This window comes from Pseudopodoces humilis, chromosome 11 (assembly GCF_049639895.1).
Source record: "Pseudopodoces humilis isolate 2021_Gansu_Grassland_sample_001 chromosome 11, ASM4963989v1, whole genome shotgun sequence".
In the NCBI taxonomy this organism is placed as follows: Eukaryota; Metazoa; Chordata; class Aves; order Passeriformes; family Paridae; genus Pseudopodoces; species Pseudopodoces humilis.
This window is the reverse complement of record NC_142210.1, coordinates 3,474,685-3,484,321: the sequence shown is the minus strand read 5'-3', so window position 1 is coordinate 3,484,321 and position 9,637 is coordinate 3,474,685.

The window sequence follows — 9,637 nt, the reverse complement described above, 5'->3', positions numbered from 1 at the left end:
AGGTGGAATACAGAAACATGAGGCAGTTTTGTTCGAGAGAAGCAAGCAGTGAGCTGCTCAGCCCCAGCCTCCAGGAGCAGATCCACGAGCAGTGACAAACCCCAGCTCGCTGCTGCAGTCCAGTGACACTCTGGCTCTTCTCTTAACTTCCAGAATGAGCCAAAAACAAACAAAAAAAACCACAACCAAAGGCAAACAAAACCACAGAAAGTGGTGGTGAAAATTAAGTTTTGGACTTAATTCTTCGGTGTTTCACGCAAGCCTTAGAGATGTGATTTCTTGGCCTCATTGAAGTCACTGCAAATTTTGCTCAGAGCCTTTGGATATCAACTTTTAAGGCAAAACTTGGAGGAATCGGTGGTGGTTGATCCTCTGGAGTCCATGGCTCTGAAATGAGCCTTCCTCCCAGCTTTGTTATAACTCCAATAGTGCTGGAACAAATTTCTTCTATGGTTTCAATATTTGTGTTACAAGAGAGCTTTTATTTTTTTCCAAAACAGTGAGGAACAATCTAGGATGAAATATTAGAGTTTTTATGCTAGCAATTGGAGAGCAAAATCAGGATTTTAACTGGTAGGAGGTTAGGATTACACCATTCATTTTTCTATCCTGCTGTTCATGTTGGTATAGGGTTCTATGGGAATTAAAGTCTAAAACAAATTTATATTTTCTCATATGAGAAACAATTTAACAGCTTTTTTCTCAGAAGTCTTAAGTAATCAATACTTGATTATATGAGATACAATTTATAATTTGAAAGCTATAACTATTTGTGTAATCTAACAAGTTTTGTCTTGATTCTTGTGTGGTAGCCCTACAGAGGTTAATCACATCTGAGTTGAAATAGCCTCTATTCTGCAGTACTTGGAATCTGGACTCAGTGAAACCAGCATCACTTCTGAACAGTATCTCCTGATAACTCTGAGATTAGTTTGGTAGTTCCTTATTTTCACAGCTTTAGAGCTCTCATATCTGCTAATGATGGAGGATCTGAGCCTCTTCTGTTACTTTTCCTTAAATACCACGCCAGGAGATTTACAGGGGAGGTGTTGGTAGACAATTCAGCAGCAACAGCAGAACACAGTGAAAAAACAACCCATATTTGACAACTCTGGTAGCATTCAGCATTAAATCACCTCATTTATTTTCTAAACCTAACATATTGTTATTCTCTTCAGGACCAAATTCTGTAGTTCTTTCACATGTAAAGCTGTCTGATCTGGAAAGATGAATAACACTTCCAATATATCTTCACCTCTGACCTCCTTGGCTTTAGTTTTCTTAATTTTTTCCCTCAGTGCTTTCTACTTTGTCATTCCCAAGAATTGTCTCATAATGTGCTACCTCATCAGATGCCTTTTTATGTATGCTAATCTACAAAAGCACTGGGCACTGCAGGGGGACAGATGGATCCCTTCTGGAGCCCCTCCTGCTGCCAGCAGTGACCAGCTCCTGCATCTTTGGGAGGAATTCCATCTCTGATGCTCTGGTTGGTACAGCTCCCAAGATCCCTGAGGGACAAAGAGGTCCTTTCAAGCCAAGTTTGTTCAAGAAGGGCTGTCACCCCTGTGGAATGCTGCAGTGATGCTGCCCTGGCACTCTGCTGTTCCAGTGCTCATATCCATCTGGGAAAAACCATGGGAAACCTGCAGAGGGATGGTGAATCCACCACAAAGATGTCCAGAGACCTGAAAAATTTGCTTTGCACACATAAGCAGGAAATTCAACCTACATATTTTAGCAAAACACGTTAAGCCAGGAACCAGCTAAAGCAGAATACGTTAAATAGAACAATTTCTAAATTATGGGGCTATTTAATTCAGGTGACAAAATGAGAAAAACACACCAAAAGATAACACTACAAATTGAATATTTTTTCTTAAATAATTCATCACCTATTGGAATAGATTAATAACAAAGCTGATGAATTTGCCAACAGGCAACACTTCTAAAGTGAAGCCAGCTGCATTTCAGAAAGAGGGACAGCTGACTGGAAGCTGAGAGCTGCAGTTTAGGTCAGCTTTATGACTACAAAGGATTTGGTGTAACCTTAAAGCCACCAAATCGCTCTGAAGCACATGATTTCTGTGCAGATCCTTCCCAATCATGAAAATGTTACGGTGATTTAGTTATTTGGTCAAGCTTTCCTGCCCTTTCAAAAGTCACATGCCTCAGAAAAAACCCACTCCAACATTTCAGGAAATGCATCAGGAGAAAGTGATTTTACATTAATGAAAAGGCAGAAATTTCTGGTCTATGATTTTTCCATTCTTTACACAATAATTGCTTTTTCTTAAAAAAACCCCAAACATTAAATAGAGCTACTCCATTAGTCATTTTGTTAAACACAGCTCTTAGCTTTCAGACTTAGCAAGAAAAAGATTAACTTCTTAGTCACCATTGCAAACCATTATCTGCCTAATCTGGGAATAGGAAAGCTTGGTAAATAAAAATTCAGGGAGCAGTTTTCAGTCAGATCCATATGTTTTACACAGGTGCCACTGATGAGCACCGTGGTCTAAACCTGCCACTGTGTAACCCCCCCTAGGCAGATGGACAAGACAGACCATGAGCAATCCTTTTCCTCTCTTCTCCTTGGGTGGTGTTTTGGTTTCGTTTTTTAAAAGATAAACTCTGCCAGATTTTTCTAGCAGCAGCTTCAAACCTGCCTACAGTGCAGGGCAGAATCTTTCACGCACAGTGACAGCAAAAGTCACTTCAGGTGACAGCAGGGAGGGCAGGACACTGCTGGAAGCAGGAGCAGCCCTGGCTCCTGCTTCCCTGGGCAGTGCCACTGCCACACTCTGCTCTCCTGGAGGGGCAGGGGCAGGAATTCCACTGGAATGGGGCCAGAATGGGGACCCAGCCTTGTGCTTTGCTCACAGGGCTCTGAACAGGCTCTGCTGTCCCCCAGCTGGGCCCTGTCCCCCAGCATGGCCAATTATGTAATTGTTGTACATGTAACAATTGTTTAAAGGTACATAAAATCAATAGCTCACAGAAGAGTATGAATCAGGAAACCAATCTATGAAAAGTAAATGGAAATGCTACCCCATTATGAGAAGCAAAAATATGGATATGTATGTCAGCACACAGACTGCCAAAAAAGAAATTATGACATTGAAATGCATTTTAAGAAGTCAATTATTTCTTGTCAGCTGACCCCCTGCACTGCCTGGCAGGAGTTTGGTGCCCACTTTGCTCAGCTGAGCCCATTCCCTGCCCTCCACACAGGATCCCTTCCAGCAAAACCCCTGTGAGCTGCCATTAGCAGCAGAGGTGGATGCTGCTGTCAGACGGTGTAGTGTGGGTGAACACAAAGAACTGCAATTCTTCTGTTTGCAGAGAGTGTTTTGAAGGTCCAGGTTGGTGTTTGGTAATCTCCAGGGGCCCATGGAAAGGGAGAGCTGCAGCCTTGTCACATGGATAACCCTGCGGGGTTAAACCCAGAGAGGCAGTCATGGGCTCACAGCTACAACCAGCAGGAAATCACAGAAATTGGAGAAAAAAACAAAGCCTGAAATTAGTTAAAAATACAGGTAAACATGCAACACAGCACATTTTGTTATGCCACAGTCTCTCTGCATAACAATGTAAAAGTAATAGAAGGATTACTGAATAAAAATTACTTTAATATTTGTGCTGGTTTGGGCTCTCCAAATTTGCCATTCTAAAAGAGTTGAACTGATGATAATTAATGAGTCACTTTATTCAGGGCTTTGACAAAAGATTTCAATTTCACATTAAACTTGTCCATATGGCAACATTAGACTTTTATGGTGCAGGGATGTCACAAGCACATTTTAATTCTCTCTGCTTTAATTAATATGATCATCCAGAATCAACTTTCTTTGAAATAAAATACAGGTGTTACAAATCTAAAATGATTGCAAAGGAATATCCTAAACCAAGCTACAAGAAATAATTTAAATGCTTTCTTTCCATTTCCCATTTCTGCATGAATCTATTCAGATATTTGTTTCTTGAGAAGAAGGAATAGTTGTAGTTCTTCCAGTTTATTTGTATTCCTCTCAATACACAGCATGCAGGTGATACTGCCCAGGAACTTCAGTATAAGAGCAGAGTGTGGAAGACTTTGCATAACAAAGGAGCTCATTCTACTCAGAAGGAAAATTGAAAATTAAACAAATGCAGGAAGGACTAAGCCTAGACTTGAACAGAAGACTTGAATTTCTTGAATTCACAAACCTTATTTTTTACATATAAGAATATTTCATTTAAAATAAATAAAGGGGGGTAATATTTTTTTTCAATATTGCTGTAAAACACACTAGCAGAGTTCTCTAGCAGGAGCAACAATGATCACATCAGTCTTGTAACAGTGAGGGAACTTTCCACTCTGCTCCTTCTGTTACATCCTCGGGCAATGTTTTCTGCAATTGTTGCTGGAAGACCTGAATATTTTTTCCTGGGTGAGAAAGATGAGAATTTTGTTTCTTAGTCTTTCCCTCAACCTTTCCAAAGAAGAAAATAACACTTTACTTTCTGTGGTCGGTTTAGGAGCATCTGGGAGCTTCCATTAGGTTTGGAGATTGCAGAAGAACAGAATCTGTGGGCACTGAGTAGGTGTGGGGGCCACGGAATTGTAACTCCAGCAGAAACATTTCATGGCTTTTCTTCTCCAATTTATTTCCTATTTATTAGGACAGAGGGTAGCACTACCCTGCTTTCAGGCACAGTCAAACCTCACATCTCCCTGGAGAAATTATCAGCAAGTTCACAAAGCCAGGCATAAACTAATTCATTATTGCAATAACTAAGCAGTGCAGGAGAAAAATATCCTTTGTACTTTCCCAGTGGAAACGCCTCAATCCCAGGATGAGACTGATCCAGAGGTGCACTTTGATTATGGGGGTAAAACTCCCTGAAACCAATGAGAATTCTGTTAACCAAAGGAAAAGGGATCACTTGAGAGCTGAGCACGAAAGATCTTCCCTTTTCTCAGTGCTGGGCTGTTGACTGACAGTGCAGGGTTCCTCATCTGCCCTGACAATATCTCACAGAGAGAAGAAGAAAACCTCCTGAATTTCCCTTCTTAATTTATATTCCCCAGTCTAACCTCATTGATCCCCATTAAAAATCCAATACAGACAATCCTGCAGTCGTTATTAGAAATCATTATGTACATTTAAGCCTCTTAAGGATCTCCAGATTTTGCTCTGTGCTATGACACCACTACTGGAGAGAAGAGTTGGATGCATTGAAAAATAAAAATAATCAGTAGGATTTTTCCCTTTTTACAGTAACTAATTCTAACCTGTCTCTAAAGATTTGCACAAGGCAACCTGTTTTCTAAATATAGGAAAAGAAAGATACTTGAAAGGGATTAAAATCTTTTTGATATAAGAGACAAAAATTACTAACTTGCATTCTGCTTTCCAGCTGAGAATTAAAATTGATGCACGATTCCTTACGAACCCAGGTATTCACACTAATTTAAAATTCATCTCTCCATGAGCACCAGAATCTATTGCCCTGAGTATGCAGAGTAAAGGAAGCAGGAGTCTAACCAATTTGTCAAAAGAATCTTCAGGATTAATTTTTTCACGGTTTATTACAATCACAGCCATTTCAAGCAGTGTGATAAATCTCCAGATGTGTAAACCTCTGATTCCAAGGAGTAAACCCCAACAGGTTGCAAATACTCAGCTTTAGAAAAAGCATTTATTAGAAATACAAATCTTTCTTTCTAAATAAAAGTAGGGATTCCTATCATTAAGGACATTTAAAAATATGTTCTCACAGCTGTATTTTTAAAAGTCTTAAATACATCTCCATTCTGGAGTTCCTGAAAAGGGCCTGGAGTTTAAGTTCTGTGTGTTTTGAGAAAGCTTTATCCCAGCATTTCAAAGATTTTGCCTCCTTTTCCCAGGTGGTGCCAGGGTTGGTACCTGGAATCTGAGGGCAGGGATCCATTCTGTGCTCCCCAGTCTGCTGTCCCCACTCCCAGGAAGAAAAAGGATCCTGAGCTGGCTGGGAGCAGAGAGACTTCAGTGCCTGCTAATGGCATGTTAGCTAAGCTGTAATACAGAATGCAAACTTAATTCCAGTACGTGTGAGCACATTAATATTTTACTTGGAAACTGTAGGAGCATGATGGGTACATGTGGGAGCAAAAGGAACAGAAAGAGAACAGAAGAGAATGATATAATTATTATTTAGCAATCCTCAGATCAGGTTGAAAGTTGCTAAGCACTGTAAAACTTCAGTGTAAGTGACAATTCCTGCATAAGCATTTTGAAATCTCAAAAGGTATCACAAGGAGAGCTTTAAGAGGCAAAGCACTTCATTCAAAGCCCTCCCTTCAGTGGCTGTGGCAAAGGAGTGCTTTGATTTGCTTTATGGGCAATAAATAACACAAAAGCCTGGAAGATGCAGCAGGACTGACAAGACTGTGCAATCCTCACAGGACAGCACACACAGCTAATCAAACACACTGGCTTATTGCCTCCTCTGCCTTGAGTGCTCTCCTACACCTGAGTATTCCTGCTTGGAGAAGAAAAGGATGAAATTAGAAATGATAGCTAGCAACACAATGGGTTTGGCACATCCCACATGTTAATTCATGCAAGGTTTTCACAGAAATACCTGAGTACCTAAAGAAATGAGCGAGCAGCATCTGCAAATTATTATTCCTTTTGCTGCAGAAGGTGAAGTGCTGCCTTCCAGAGGGGGCAGGATGCAGGAGGAGCAGCAGGTCTGGGAGTGCCCCAGGTGAAACTGCAGCCTCTGACTGCAGGTCACCACCACTCACAGCAGCAACCAGAGAGCAAACCCAGAGGGAACATTGGGTGATCCTGGTCTTATCTCCACAGAAAAAGGGATTTTTGCTCCCAAGACCAAAGGGTTCTGAACTTTACCTCCCTCTCCTGCTTTCCAGTCTCATTCCATTACCTTGGGTGTTCTTGCCACAGCATCAGAGGCGAGTCTCCCTCAGTCTTGCAAGGTAAATACACTTCCCTGTGCACTCCAGCAGATGAAGTACCATCACATTTTATTAGAGTTAAGAGAAAAACTGCAGGTCTGCATACCTAGTTGAGAGTATTTTACACTGCAATGTAATATTCAGTGTTGTTATGTTACCAAGCACTGAGCAACCTGACAGATACATCTGTTAGAAGTATAATTACATGGGATAACTTGTACTGGTGTCCCTCTCTGTTAAAGAAAACAATGGATTTTCATTCAGAGGGGCACCTTGGAAGATTAATGGTAGTAATGAAGCATGAAATATTTCCTTGCTAGCATGGTTAATCTAAAACAGAGGAAACAATCATTTCACCCTGGAGGGATAATCCTTTGAGGAAAATTTTCAGTGAAATAATGTATTGTCATATCTTATCCCACATATGTCAACAAAGAAACTGGCAGTGCTGTGCTTATTGCAATAAAGGCCAGCAAGAACAGAAAAAAGGGAAATGCAATCAGCACAGCCAAAAAACAGATCCACGGTGGGATCAGCAGGAGGGAGAGAGCAAGGCAGGAAAACTGTGACAAGAAGCAACAGCATAAGGAGCAAATGAGGCTGGAGACCAGAAATTCAACCATGGCGAGAGAAGGTGGAAGGCAGTGTTCAGATAAAAACGTTTGGGGGCAGTTTTTTAGGTGAGCCATGTGCAGTGTTTGTGAGAAGGAAATGGCCACAGAGGCAGGGACTGCAGCTGGGCAGGCCCTGTGCTCCAGAGCTGCCCCTGTCACCCTTTGGACACAATTTGTACCTTGAATGGGCTCTGCTAACCAACAGAGTACATAGACATGTGTGTATACACAAGAAAAGCAACATTTAAAAAAATATATCCTTTTTTTTCTTTTTTTTTTTTTTTAGTACAGCCTTCTCTAGCAGACATTGGTCCCCATACAAAAACAACAAAAAAATAACAACGTATTAGAATCATCCCCTCAGATCCTCACCAATGTTCTATCTTCAAAGAACACTCACAAGCCTTTCATTTTTGATAGATAAGCCATTTGATCAATATTTTCAACACTAATCAAGGCCAAGAGCAATTTCATTTCTACCCTTTCCCTAAATTGAATTGGAATCTAAGCAAGTGCATCACTCAGTTACTTTGGTTGTGGTAAGCAGATTCAGCTGAAGGAGATAGAGGCATTCAGTGGCAACTAATGCTGTTCAACTGACAATACTTTATATTTATCTCATCTAAACATCAGTACAGCAGGAAATGCTAAACTTTCTCTAGGAAAAAAGTCCCATTAAATAAATCTATTTCTAGATTCTCCTTTTTTTAATACCTAAGTGCCTTTTTATTACTTGAACTGATGACTGCTGTTGTCCTGATAATTTTTTATTCTGCAAGATGCTTTATGCTCACGATATTCTCAGTGTGAAGCACTAATTAGAATCAGAAAACTGCTCTATTCTCATCATCTTTTTCCTGTCTGTATTTATTACAGGAAATTTCTTTCCTGTGAGAGGTGCACCTTGTCCCTTGTTGTCTGGGAGGCTGGGTGGGCGTGGGGACTGTCACCTCCCCTGCTCAGTGCCACCAGGAGTGAGTTATTCCCACAGCCAGCAGAAGCTGTACCTCCTGAGACACCGACGAGACATTCCCTGGGGCTCTGCTCTCATGTTTTCTTTGTTCTAGCCATACAGCACTCACCCAGCAGAGCCCCAGATGTGAGGAGGCAGCTCAGCTGCACTCACCTCTTCCTGCAGCAGGACTTTTCAGGTATCTCTGAGTGGACAGCTGCTGTGGCAAGGATAACTCTGTCTGCCCACCCCAGGCTGGTGTTTGCTAGCACTGGGGACCTCGTCTGGTGTGGCTGTGGCCACCAGAACAGGTCCAGCAGGATGCCCTCACTGCACACTCCCCACTCCTGTTCCACCCAGCCATCAGGACTTTGTTGCTGCCAGGGAAAGAATAAGGGATGAAGTGTAGAGAATATCAGCATGGCTGTAAAAATGCACTGCCACACTTCACTTCATTGGGAGGAAATGCAGCTCAACAATTGCAAGCTCTGTGGCAATCCCAAAGACTCGCCTTCGGCTTTGAGAAGGCATTTTGGCTTTATCCCTCTGCAGCAGACACTTTGAAACTTGTCATAAAATCTGGGGGCTTTTTTACCTTTTATTTTTCCCCTGATATTACAACAGAAAACACACAAAAGAAAATGTTTCCTCCCCCAAACATCTCCAGAGATAACAGGAGCTTACCAAATGCTGTGTGCTGTGCAAACACAAATTTAAGACGATTTTATAGGGCTTGTTATTTACCCAGCTATAATAGCTTCTTTGTTAGAGGATGGCACTGTCATTATCTGCTTTTATCATTAATAGCTTGAGTCAGTGGTTAATGCAGAGGTGACAAATCACTGAAGTGCCTGACAGTTTATGGCCTTTAGCAAGAAGGAATATTTCCTTTTTCTCTATCTCTTGTGTATATCATATTTCCTTTAGATGTCTTCTGCTCTCTTACATATGCATCCCCATTCATAATTAAACATACCTGATGGTAATTTATTCACATGCAGCCAATTATCAAATCTCTGTTAGTGATGGTGCCTATTTGGAAAGTGGTGGAACAATGGGAATGTTTCTCACTGAGGAGTACCACACTAAGGACTTCAATCTTTTGTGTCCATTCTGAAACATCAG